Source organism: Larus michahellis, chromosome 1, assembly GCF_964199755.1.
Source record: "Larus michahellis chromosome 1, bLarMic1.1, whole genome shotgun sequence".
Classification (NCBI taxonomy): Eukaryota; Metazoa; Chordata; class Aves; order Charadriiformes; family Laridae; genus Larus; species Larus michahellis.
Window position 1 is genome coordinate 174419570 of NC_133896.1, and position 13742 is coordinate 174433311.

Here is a 13742-nt window from a genome sequence, read left to right on the forward strand (position 1 = left end):
TGACATGGGTTTTCAAAGGCAATTGAGGCCTTTCTTGTTCTGCTTGGGAATATTTTTTTGGTCCTGTTTTTTCACTTCCTTGTCCAGTTGCTTCAGTATGAACAACTGCACAACTGTGTGTAAGACTGCTAATCAGGATAGTAATATTTTACATGCACACAGCATACATGCAGATAGCTGAGAATTAGGTCTGCTTATTGTTGATCCCAGGGCTCGATGCTGGACCTTGTTTCCATGAGGTTGTCTTGTTTAATCACCTCCCATACAGTACAACTAGCAGCTTTAAAAGAAACTGTGGTTTCCACCAATGAAGCTCTTCCTTGTTCTATGCCACATTGTCTCTTTTCACCATTCCAGCTACAAATGAACTCACGCACACGGCATCAACAGTTTTAGCATTTAGGTACGCTCAGCAACTGGTGTTGAGTTTTACCTGAGGTTTACCTCATTCTAAGCACACAGCTTTCAATCTCGTTCTACGTTAAAATCAGCTTGGAACTACATGTTTTGTATGACTTCAGCCAATTTTTCCTTTTCTTTTCAGGATGAGCACATGGAAAAGATATGTGAATGCTTCACCTGGCAGCCAGCTTGCAGCTCCAGCACAAGGATCCACTGTGACTTCATTAGGACTTCAAAGGAAAATGCCCCACAGCTCTGTTGCACAAATGTTGTGGAGTGGTGAGAGGCAGCAGTGAAGAGGTTAAATATACACTAACATGGGCCAGGTTTCTATTTTGTACCTAAACTTGACAGCAAGAACGCTTGGAAGAAGCAGGAGGAAGAAGAGAAGGGATGGATTTGGGAGGTGAAAGGAAAAATCACTTGCTTTGGGTCCAGAGCAAACATTTAGGAATAATTTCTCTTAAACCTCAAATGGCTAAGATTATATTAGCTAGCTTGGACTATCCCCACAAGTATGCTCTTCCCCCAGGACAGACATTTCCTGGGGCGGGGGGAGTGTGGGAGGGAGGGGCGAAGGAAGGAGAACGGGGATATTCGATGTATTGCGGTGCGTCTGGAATCCTCTTATCTGTAGCAAGACCGGGAACACCTGGACAACACTTGTCTTCCTCCCCCACCCACCTGTGCAAATTGCTAAGCACACCGCAGCTCAAAGCACTATGCCATATGCCAGTCACATCACAGAGATCCATTGTGGCTTCTCCGAACATCAAAGAAAAACGACTGCACATCTTCTTCTCACAAATACTGAGGGGGCCAGTTGTGAAGGGGTTAAAAGATCAAGTTCTGCTATAAAGATAACAGGAACTGGAGAACATGCAGCAGATGTTCCATGTGGAGGCACTTAAATTTACAGTCCCACCTGTGTCCATTTAATACCTTTAAAAGCAATCTCCTGCTCATTTGTGAGGGAGAAGAGAAAATCGATGTTCCAATCTCAACATTGTCTTGCAGCATCCGCATCCCACATGAGGAAAGGGAGGAGGGGATGGAATGAGCAGACAGGACAAGAGGGCTGAAGCTGAGATTTAAGGACATGAATATACAGAGATTTATGCAAGCACACATCCCCATGTGGAAAGTCAGCTCTTCTTTTATGTGCTCTGTGCTGGGGAGCAACAGCCCAACGTTAACGTTAGCATTTAGAATGTCTTAAGAGCGGCACGAACAGTAACTAGTCATGTCACAGAGTTTTACGTCCTTCTGTTTCCTTCCTTCCTGCTCTCATTCCTGTTTCCCTTCCAAACAAACCAACTGTATTCCGTTACGTATGTTGAATGAGTTCAAACAAAGTGGGGGAAATTACTCAAAATAATTATGTTACAATTTTATGGAAATATGCAACCAGAGAAATAAAGGCTGAGGCTGAGTATTATCCATAGCGTTATCAGACACCAGAGGATCCATATGGGAAAAACTTGGGAAAATTTCAGTCAGAAAGCTGTAGACAAAGACTGAACCTTCTTACAGTTGCCCAGGGAAGCTGTGGATGCCCCATCCCTGGAAGTGTTCAAGGCCAGGCTGGATGGGCCTTTGAGCAGCCTGGTCTAGTGGGAGGTGTCCCTGCCCATGGCAGGGGGGGTGGAACTAGGTGATCTTTAAGGTCCCTTCCAACCCAAACCATGCTGTGATTCTATGATTCTACATAGCAAAGCGAGACTATCACAGGCCACAAATCTACAGGTAACAGACTTTAGTGTTTGTGGAAGTTCTTGTATTCCATGTACATGTCCTTGGTTGAAGTAGATCTAAGGCTAGAGGAAGAAAAACATCCAGTTACTAAGAGCAGTGGTTTGTTTCTGTTCATGCTGCACTACGGAAATAAAAACATAGCCTGTAGGCCATATCCAGGGACACAGGATATAAAATCCTGCTTCCATTTTTTAGACTTGCTGGTTACAAAGAAAATCTTCCAAGCATGACTCCGCGTAGCTGATAGATACCCAGGTCCACCATCAGCCTGAAACACCCCTGAGTTGATGAATCTCCCTAAACACATTTCTGCATCACTGCTGCTTGTTTTCAGCAAGCAGTGGGGAAGAGGCAGAAGTGCATCTCTCAAGGAACTGGAATTAGGAGTTGGCGGAAAGAGGAAAATATGGAGCTCGACAGCTGTGATCTTAAAAGGGAGCAAATTGTTCAGCTGAGTGATGCTGATCTCTCTGTGAACTTCCACTGACATCACTGGGATACTGTTGTGCTGGAAAGTATGCAATTTGTATATTTATACTGTGACCCACGAACCATAATTTAACATGGAATTCAACCCTCTGCGCTAAATGACTCTGACACCCCGAGGCTACAGCAATTCAGAGAACAAAACAACTACTGTCTCCTCAGGCAGGCATGGTTCTTAAAAATATAACATTACACAGAAAACAAAGGTAGGATAGTTTCATAACTATGTACAACACACCTTAGCACCATGTCTTATCCCAGATGTCTCCTCACTGCTGGCTATCTGCCATTTACACCAGTCTCCCATTTCAGGCCTTGGCACAACCCAAGTCATTCCTCATTGTGACCTATCCGGAGGAGGAGTTAAAACCAAACAGTAGCTGGAGGGTAACCATGAGATGCCTGCTTGCAAAGCAGACTGCCTTTCTAACAAGCAAAGTGCTATGATAGCGCTCCAGAAATATTTATTCTGTTTCTAGATTTGTTACATGCTTTACGATGGACTGTGAGTCCATCACTTTGTGCTTTTATACCTCAGTTTATCTATCTTCTGTTTTTTTCCCTCATGCAACCATCATTGAAAGAAAAGGCTTAGCATGTTTCATGTTCGAAAAATGAGATTTCAGCATCATAGGAAGACATTAGTATAGCAGTTGTTGCCCAAGAGCTGAGGTTGCAGTAGCAGATGGCTGTTAGCAAACGAGAAAACCTCTGGCTTTATCTGCACAACCAGGTGCACATACACACCAACCCACAGGACCACGTAGCTACAAGCTACCTTGTTCTCAAGTGCAGCATTGCTCTATTTAACAACAGTTTGGCACAGTAGCTGCAATACATTACGAATATAGTTTCGTCACGGTTCACGTCATGGAGAAACTGGCTACTAGCCTCTCCCCCCGAGTCAGGTAAATTCTCTGGAAATCCTTGCGGGTCTAAAAGGAAACACAGTTCGCAGTGAAGTATTTGCAGAGAGTTCAAAGCTCACCAGCAGAGAACAGCTTCTGGTTCAAGACTAGCAACAGCAGCTCTGGCTGTGAAAGCACTGCTATGCCATAGGCAACACCCTTGCCATACAGCTGCTACCTGCCTAAGGGTTCAAGAGGTAGAGAACCACGTGGGCTGACTTTCACATCCAGAAACGCAGCAAAGCCAGGAAGACACACTCATTTCTAACTTCAGACGAGCTGCCTTGAGAGCTCACGACACGCTCCTTAAAAACGTGGCCGAGAAATACTTGGAAGTTTTATTTATCTCTAGAAGACACTACTGATAATTCGCAATGATCCTCCCTTGCCGTGCTCCTCCCGGGTGGTGGCTGCCAAACCCTGCAGCACTGAACTGCTGCTGCACACAGCAAGGCAGCAAGGTCAGACAGAAGATGCAGAAGTTGTTGGGTTTTTTTTCCCCCATTACCTTGCTCCGTGCTAGCTTGTCCTCTGTCAGCAAGCTTGCTGGCTGGGATAAGACCTTCCAGCCGCCTTGCAGGTGGTTCTGGGGCCAGTACCCGTTGCTTGTTTGGGTACAGGAGACTTCTGCAGCTCCGTGAGAGCGTGCTGGCTTTCCTGGCAGCCTGACTAAGTCTCCTGTTCCCCGCTACTCTCACCTTCAGATTTAATAATTTCAGTCTCTTATTGTTTCTGTTATTTATTTTGCCTGTAATCCCATCTCCATCCCCTACCAGGCCCAATGGCTTAAGCTGGGGAGTGTTGCCAGGGGTCTGAGCCTGTGTTTTAGAGAAAAGCCTTTTGCACCACGCTCTCCCTGGCGCAGGGTGGAGGTGTGGGCTCCAGCCACCATCCACCCTAACAAGAGCCTGGGGACCCATCATAATGCCCCAGGGACAGATGGCCCTACCCTGGTGACAAGGCTGTAGAAAGACAGGACAGTCCCATGCTTCCCAGGTTGTGTTTCAAGGATTTTAGTAATGCAGAGTGCTAGCAGGCTGTTTGCTTATTAACCCTTTAGTGTTCAGGGACAGACCTCTTGAGGGCCAGGGTGAGACCTGGGGTGGTCCCTTCAGGAGCTACTTGCAATGGGATTTGGGTCCCTGTTTGCACCTACTTCTTCAGTGGCTTTGGTGCCCTGTGGATGGTACCATGTACCTGGGGACAGGTGAAAGATCAATGGTGGTGTGGTGAGCTAATGGGTCCTTAGGCAGTCTAGCCACAGGAATGCCATGAATTGCCCCCCTAATAGCTGCCTGGAAATAGGGGGTACCTCCTCAAACCCTCTCCATGTACTTTTTAATCTCTTTTGATTCTGGTATAGTAGCAAACAGATGTCTATTATGGTGAGCAAAGAATCTTCCAAGGCCAAAATCCTCCTGCTTGGTTCCTATCATGGCCTTTTTTTCTGCTAAAAATAGCCCCGTAAGCACCAGTTATCAGGTGGTTTACTATCTGGAGAATGGACAGCTACTGCACTCACTGAAACTTGCAGGGTTGGGATCTAATTCATAGAGTCCTTTGGTGCTTTGTCTTTAAAGACCAGTCTTTCCTTTATTTCCCACCCCCAACCTTTTTTTTTTTTTCACTGACTTGCTCCTTGCTGGCATGCAGGTTACCATAGAAAACATTCTTAACTTGCTCTATACCTGATACTTGTTTATGTTTTCTTCTCAATTGCTGTTAGCCAAGAAATAACTCTCTGCCTTATCTGCAGCTGAAGTCAGAAAAAAAGCAGAGACCAGAGGCCACAGTCTCAGGGCTGTGAAGTGTTTTCTTTTTCTTTACTGTGGTTATTATAACTCCATTTTATTTTTCCCTTTTTAAGACGAATAAAGATTACCACAGCACTGAATCAAAACCTTTGCTATAGTGTAAAATATTTGGGTTTTTTTAAAAGTAGAGAAAACTTATTAAATGCTTTAAAAAGAGTTTTTCCCACTGACCACAAATGGAAACTGTTTTAATTTTGGGTTGTCTTTAGTAAAAAGTTGATCTTTTGATGTTGGTCAGGAGGGGACCTTTGATGCCTCTTGTTTATTGTTGATAAGAAGCAAAACGGAAGGAAGCAGAATTTCTCAGTATATTCCTGTTTATATTCCTGTTTTCTTTTGCAACAACATTTGAGCAATTTCAAGTAGACTAACTCATGTCCTTAAAGCAGACTATCTGCTGGGAGGGCAAGAGGAGGATCTACTGAATGAACACAGTTCTATGCCCAGATTTGCTGTCTAGACTTGCACTGAAGAGAGGTAGTTTTATGGATGGCGGAGAATGTAGTGGTTAGCTTTGCTGAGTGCAAAGGCAGTCACAGTGGTAGTATGAATACCTATACAATAGTGGTTGCAAACTTGCATGTAGCATCTAGCACATTAATTACAGTTTTGCTGGGAATGGGAATGCGGGAGTCCTCCAACATAGACAGAATTTCTCTGACTCTGTAAGGTTAAAATAAATGGTGATTGCCTCTGGCAGTACAGCATTTACGAAATCAAATGCATGTGTTCTATATATGTAGTGTTACACATGTACCACTGTTCTATAAAAGTGCATCTGTGCCTCATCTTGGATCACATGTCATCAGCTTTGTGTGGCATTTGCTGGCAGGATACCATTAGAAAGAAAATTCACAGTGTAATTAAGAAAACATACACTTCTTACTGCCCATCATTTATCTCCATATCTCTAATAAAAAACGGATCTGTAACATCTGAATTCCCTTAAATAATATGAACTAGCATGTGGCCAAGTTGCTGGTTACCAGGCTGACCAGGGATTGCTGTTGTCTGATCTCTTACAGCCGCCCTTACCTGGCATACCATGTGCCAATGAATCATTCCATTTGCATTCTAGAAGGCAGAAGAAGTCTGAAGTGGTAATTAAGCTCTCCATTGCCTTGCAAGTTTTATTGCTGTAGATACCCAGAATCTGATTCTCCCTGTAGGTTAACAATGTGCTGGGGAGAGCCATTAATTTCAACAAAGCTGCAGATTTACACTTGTAAAGGAGAAGAGGACTGATGCTGTCAGAGGTAATGATATAGACTGAAGAAAGGTAAACCTTCTTTGTTCTCAAATTGGCTCCAGAAAACTGTAGCTCTAAATGTATACTCTAAACCTGAGATTATGGTGGTTTATGGTTGTGTAAAGTTGCTTAAATATTTAAAACATCCGCTGCCAAGCAAAACAGGATGCATAAAAGACCCTATCTTGTTTCAGACAAGTGGGATTTCTTTCCTCTTGGTGCTGTCTGTCTGTTTATTTGTTTGAAATAAAAAAAAAACCTGAAACACTCAACCAGGAGAAAGAGTAGCCCAACAGGGAGACCTCTTCTTCCAGCTGAGGTAAACTTGCAAAATGGTCTCAGGTGAGATGTCTGTAGTAATTCTTCTTCCTCAACTTGCAAAGTACTCATTGTTTCCTCCTTCTGGAAGATACAAAGGAACTGGAAGATACAAAGGAGAGCTGACTAGGACGCTAAGGGATAGATTAATATCACCCACTTCAGAGGCTTTGAGGCGTATATCTACCCATTCTACCTGCTGTTAACTGTTGTTTGCTATTTAATATTGAACGCAGTAGAGGCTTCAGATTGTCATCAGATGTTAGAGAAACTAGGACTAAATCTAGATTACAAAATCAGCAAGAATGCCAAGATTTACCATGAAACAGAATTTCCTGTTAGAATATATTCACTCGCATTTGACAGGAAAATTTGTTATCAATAAGCAATGAATTTCCTCTCTCGTCATTTTATTCTTGTTATCATTCCACTGCATGGGAGTCTTGAGATTGCAGTCTTTAATATGCTGCTGAGGCTTTTCTTCTCACTTCAGACTGAGGGTACTTAATTTGATCCCACCTGTTAATGAGAATCTTAGGGCATATCCATACTGCCTAGCAGGTGCTGATCTTGTACAGGCAGCCTTTGCACCCAAAACAAAGGAGCTGTGTCAGTTTGGCACAGACTCTGTAATGATTAGGTCTGTTGAGAAGCAGGACGTATCATTGAGGTTGCACAGTGACACTGGTGGGACTGCACTGTAGGACTGTGCTGCTCTCGGGATCTGAGCTAGTACCACTCCAGAGCCCTGCCCTGTACAACATGGGCACAACAGCCCAGTTTGGGTTTTCGGGTTTATAGCATTGTGTGACTGAGACCCATCGTCAAATTAGTAAGCCAAAATTTAAGGGCAGGAACGAGTGTCTACAAAGGGATTTGAATGGAGCTTCAATTTGAGATCCTGTGATACTGAGTGAAAAGCCTCTTGTCTCCTTCCTTTTCTTCTTCTCTCCCCCAACAAAATAGTACCATCAGATTAGGGCATTCTCCAACAAAATACAGGGTCTGAATCCCTTTAGTAAGGAGAAGTATTGAACCAAGATAATTCAGTCAGACCCTAAATAAAAAGAAGTTTGAAGTATTTTCCTACAAGAACTGTTTCCAGACCCAGGCTCCCAAGTGGGTAGAGCTACTTAGGTGTCACTCTAACTGAGGACTGAAGGTAAGATGTATCCCTGAGCTCTGTATTTTGTGTTACCTAGGTCTAGACGGATGCACAGTCAGTATGCTGACTGTAGGGGAACCCATACAGAAGTGCCTCGACTCCCCAGCACTGCACAGCAAGCTGACACTGTGAACTCTGTACCACCTGCACGTGTACTTTGTTTATGCTCTCTTTTTTAATACCCTCTTGAACAGGTTGCTGAATATGCACAATGAATGAGGCCAAAAGGTATGGTGCAATAAGTTTTCTCACAAATGGTATGGGTGTGCAATAGAAACGCGTGCTCATTGTCTAAAGCTTGTAAGAGACAATGCAGATTGAAGTTGTGTCCTTCAAAAAAGTGTTTAGTCAGATCAGTTCTCCCTGGGTTACATTGTGTTTGGGGTTTTTTAATAGCTACATTTGTATTGATGGACACAGCTAATACATAAAATATGATGGTATTTGCCCTGTTGTTATAGCAATAGTGTGATTTGTCTAACATTAGGAACTAGGAAGAACTAACTAAGAACATCCAGAATTAAGAATTAAGGACAAAGGACCAAGCTGAGATCTCAAATTCTCTGAGCACTGGAAATGTGGCAAACATGTAGAACACACTGACAAATGTAGCTCAGATATTCGCACCCATGAGTACTTTGCACATCCAGTAACTCAGGTAAATTATGCAAACACCATTAAGCAATGGTACAGTACTGGCCACTTTAGTGTCTGATTGATCAGTCTAGGAAATATCTGTGAAATAGGTGGTTGTTTTATAGTTACCGAGAGAGTATGTATAGAAACATAGCTAATTTTCAGGTGTAGCAAAGTCTAGTTTTGATATCTAGATCTTCATGTTTATGAATTCAGACAGTAAAAATGCCATTTTCTGGGAGTTATATTGAGTTCTGCGCAGCAGCCACTGTCTGATAGTAATCAGAATAGCATGAGCCTACATTTATCTGAAACTAGGCCATTTGGCTACCTTGACCTGTTTTGATTTACTTTCCATCCTTTTATATTCGTCAGAACCTCCCATTAATAGCTGATGGATCCAAATACTGGTTTTTTTCCCCTTCTTTCTCCGGCAGTAGCAACTTGTAGTCATTGAGTGGCCAAAAGGTTTGTCGATCAAAGAAGTTTCTTCCCCCTTTTTCCTAAAAATATTTCAGTGTTAGTGTCATGTCGACATGACACTTTGGATCATATTGCTGTCGTAGGGTCACTTTTTTCAACGTGAAGTTCGAATTTGATATTAAATTAGACAGCGGTGGGGCAAATCAGTCCACTGCAAAGCCTGTTCCATGAGAAAATGTTTGGCAGCCCAGGGGGAAGATCCAGCTATTGGCTAAACTCCTCCTTTACAAGCTGTCAGGAAGCAGCCCTAATCAGGGACAGCTGACCTGGGATGACAGTTCTCTTCCACAGTCATTTGCATGGTTCCAGAATTTTGTTCCACCTTGGCACAAAGAAGAAAACCTTTTGAACTTCTAAATGCCAATCAGACTCTGACAAACTGAGAGTAATGTTTTCCAGCTCGTTCGCTCCAAATCCAGAAAACCAAGAACTGTAATGGGGCTCTTTTGCGTCTCAGGTTAGTATCCTTACTGACTAGCTACAGAGTCCGTCCATATTTTCCTCCCTTTCACTTTGCTCCCTGGAGCCACCTTTCCAGATGAAACTCAGCACTTCTCCAACACATCTTAGGGTGCATCTTCAAGGCCAAATCTTTTGGCCAACTTTAATAAAAAAGATATGATACGTATAAATTGAACAATTTCACCACCAAAAAAAAGAAAGAAAAAAGAAGAAAATACTTTCTAAAATTAATACTGTAAATTCAGTTACAAAAAAAGTTTTGGTGCCAACGTAGCAGATGTAAACTTTGGACCTCCCAGAATGCTACCAACCCATTCAATAAGAAAATCAGTTGAGTTTATGTCAGTCAACATTTTGGATCTAAAAAAAAGCAGCAAATGAATACCTTTTATCACTGTGAAATTGCTTCATTGGCTTTGTTCAGCCTTTGGGTGTGAGAAATTAGATGCTTACTGAGTTCGATTTTCCTAAGAAGAGCTAAGTTAAAATAGGCAGAATTTGACAATACGCATACAAACTGATGGTGGAAATTGAGGCCTTTGCTTCGTAGGCCAGATTGTGTATCTGTTCACTGACTTCATGTTTGTTTTACCTGTGCTTTGCACCTGGGCACAATAATGTAATTGAAAAATAGAGACAGCAGCTGAGGCAGCTTATGAAACAAGCATCAAATACTGAAATAAGCAAGACAGTGGTTAAGATACGATCTTTTAGAAGGTGACAGAATAGTAGTCAGAATTTTTTCTTGGAAAGACCGTAACTAGGAAAATTAACATACTAGTGGGAGAATAAAAACTTGGAAAACTTTTTTTTTTCCCTTGTGATTTTTTTTTTCTCCTTCATTTCTGTTTTAGCTACAGCAGAGAGGATGCAGTAAATAAGTCCAATTAGTTTGGTAATACATGAAAATAATCAGACGAATTTACATACAGTGATGGATTGAGAGAGCAAAGGTAAGTTTACCAGTCCAAAAGAAAAATAATTTTATCCACCATCGGGAAATGCAGTGGTTCGGATATTTTGAGAAACAGATGATCAGACAGATACAACATTTAGTACAAACGTTGAAAAATAAAGCTTGACAAAATGAAAAGTGTCTGAAACTACTAATACACAAGAGAGAGATCTAAATCATCTACTAATACACAAGGACATTCAACTAAAGAAAAAGACCTGAAAAACTAACATGATTAACATTCAGTGACACCTAATAATTGGCATTTTGGTCTACTTTACTAAGAAAAGGGTTATTTCAGTCTGAAACTGATTTATTAGGACCAAATGTGTTCTGTATAGCTGCGTTTTTTGTTTTGCGTTTTTCTTCTGCTCCGTTCCCAGTTGAGAACAGAACAGTACTATAAAATGCCTTTGAAAGAATCTTTATTGTAAATCTGTCCATATGGAAATCCAGAGTATGAAGAAAAAGACAGAAGACACAAGAGAGTCAATCACATGAACACAGGGTAAGTCAGGTGGGAAGGGACCTTGGGAGTTCCAACCTCTTGCTCAAAACAGGGGCAGCTCCCAGGTCAGACCAGGTAGTTCAGCATTTTTTCCAGTTGGGTCTTGAAAACCTCCAAGAACAGAGATAACACAACGTCTCTGAGCAACCTGCTCCACTCTCCAACTGTTGTCCTTATATCCAGTTGCTCCTTACATTCGGTTTGTTTCAGTTTGTGCCCGTTGCCTCTCATCCTCCCACCACACACCACTGTGAAGAGCCTGGTTCCTGTTGGGCTGTTCTTTCAGCATGCCTAAGTCCCTCTGAAAGGCAGCCTTGCCCTTCAGCATGTTGACTGGTCCTCCCAGTTTGGTGCTATCTGCAAGCCTGATCAAGGTGTATCCTGTCACTTCCTCCATGCCATCGATAACAACGTTAAAAAGGACAGGACCCAACACACTTGTAACTGGTTTCCGGGTAGAGTACATCCCATCAACCTTTACCTCCAGAGCATGATGATCCAGTGCTGCAGAACGTTGTCCCATTCTGGTATATTCTGACCTAGGTGGGAACAATGTTCTGAAAACAAGATGACTTCCTTAAAACAACAGTTCTAGTTGTAATCTGAATAAGTAGCATGGGGAAAAATTGCTTGGTCTATTCTTGTCCTGGAAACATTTTAAAAGGAACTCTTTTAAACAGTGTTCTCACTAGCAGGATGTATCTCTGGCCAGCATATACAGAGATGGTCTGTGTTATAAATGATTTTACAGAACAGCGCTATTGAGTGTGCTGGGAAACTTGAGCTGGCATTCTGGTAGCAAGATCCTTCCAGAACAAGTATAAAAATGGCCAAAATCGTCAGCATCAAACTGTGTAAAGCATCACCAGCAAGTTCTTGTAGAATACATGTTACAACCTTTCTCTGAAGGAAAATAAATGATTCTAACATGTAATGTAAATATTTCTACCCAAGTAACTATCACTAATTTTGTTAACATGCTCTCTGGTCCCAGAAAGTTCCATAGCATTTAAGCCTACAAGATTTTTTTTGTCAGCTAATTTCAATTAATTTTGCTGCAAAATACTTTTATTTTGCAAGTGACTACAAGGAGAATAAACGCTGCAGAAGAACAAAATTATAGAAAAATAAATTGAAATCAGCTGTTATTTCTCAAAAATCATAGTTTTCTGTCTTTCTTCTGATTTTTTTTTTCAAAATGCTCTGGTTTTAGTGCTTAGTGATCTTGATACATAGAACAATTACTCTTTCTTACTGATTTCCGTTAGGCAAAAACGATGTAGTAGGATGTTGAAAAGACAGGCAGAATGCATAAAGGACTTCTCAGAACAATGAATTTCCTATGTGAAAAAACTTCAGCCTACATATTTTCTTTGATTGAATCCATATGTATGTAGTCCTGTAAATAAATAAATTAAGATGATGCATGGTTTGCTGTGGGAATGACAGACCACTGTCAGAAGATAACTGCTGTCTGGATTGCCTTTTCTACTGTCTTTTCCTGGGATCATCAACATAACTTTTTAAATAGAGTTGTTAAATTGCATTAAATTGCATTAAATTGATACTGATAAAAAAAAAAAAGTCGTTGTCTTCAGAATCTGCTGACTGTATGGACTATATTTCTGTTGAATATAATGGTTGCTTAAACAGCTTTAGCTGCCAAAATTCAAATATGTATCACCATTTCAGAAACGGAAGCTGTTCCAAAACATTTGCACAGGACTGGCATATGACTGATATTGAGAAAACCATATTTTTCCATGAAATTGTTAGTTACCTGTTTGGAGTGGCTTGCAGTCACTCATATCGACAGAGAAGAAGCATGTCTTTTCAGTGTGGTGACAGCAAAGAAATATTTAACTCAAGGAAATAAATTATAGGTTTGAAAAGAAAGATTAAAGATTGTTATCTTTACCTTTATTTCTCTAACCACTCTTGTGGTACCCAGGTGGCCATATATTGGGAAACACCCTTAGGAAGCTGTGGTTGTTTTGAATGTTTAGGTAGCTTACAGAGTGAGTTTAGGAGACCTCTCTCTTTATCAAAAAACAGTTTTGAAAAACATTTTCATAGCCAATACAAAAATAAATATTTTGCTAATTAAAACAAATCTATGAGTATTTGTAAAAGAAGTACATCACACTTAAGCAGCAGACTAGTTTAGCTTACAAATAGAATATTTGATGATGTTAAAAATGCTGCACAAACCCACTCTGCAGTGGTAATAAAGGGATTCCTTTGCACAGCCAGTATAAACATTAGAAGAAATAAAATAGTTCCTCTGCAATGAACGCTCAGATAAAATGTCATCTCCTAATATTTTGTTAAATTTCAATATTTTTTTGGTGAGAAAGGATGTCTGCCTGTCAGTCTTTTGGTCTTTCTTAAAGCATTACTTAGATTCACAGACTCTCTCCATTTGTTTATCTTGAAGACATTTTGGCCTCCTATTAAGTATGTCTTGCAGAAGGCAATAAACACCCAGCATTGAACTAACAAAAAGAGTCCTCAAAATGTAAGGATAGCTTTCACGGTATCTGAACACCGTTGCACAGTGGAGGAAGTACTTGATTTATGTCTGGCTGGATTATTTCATCC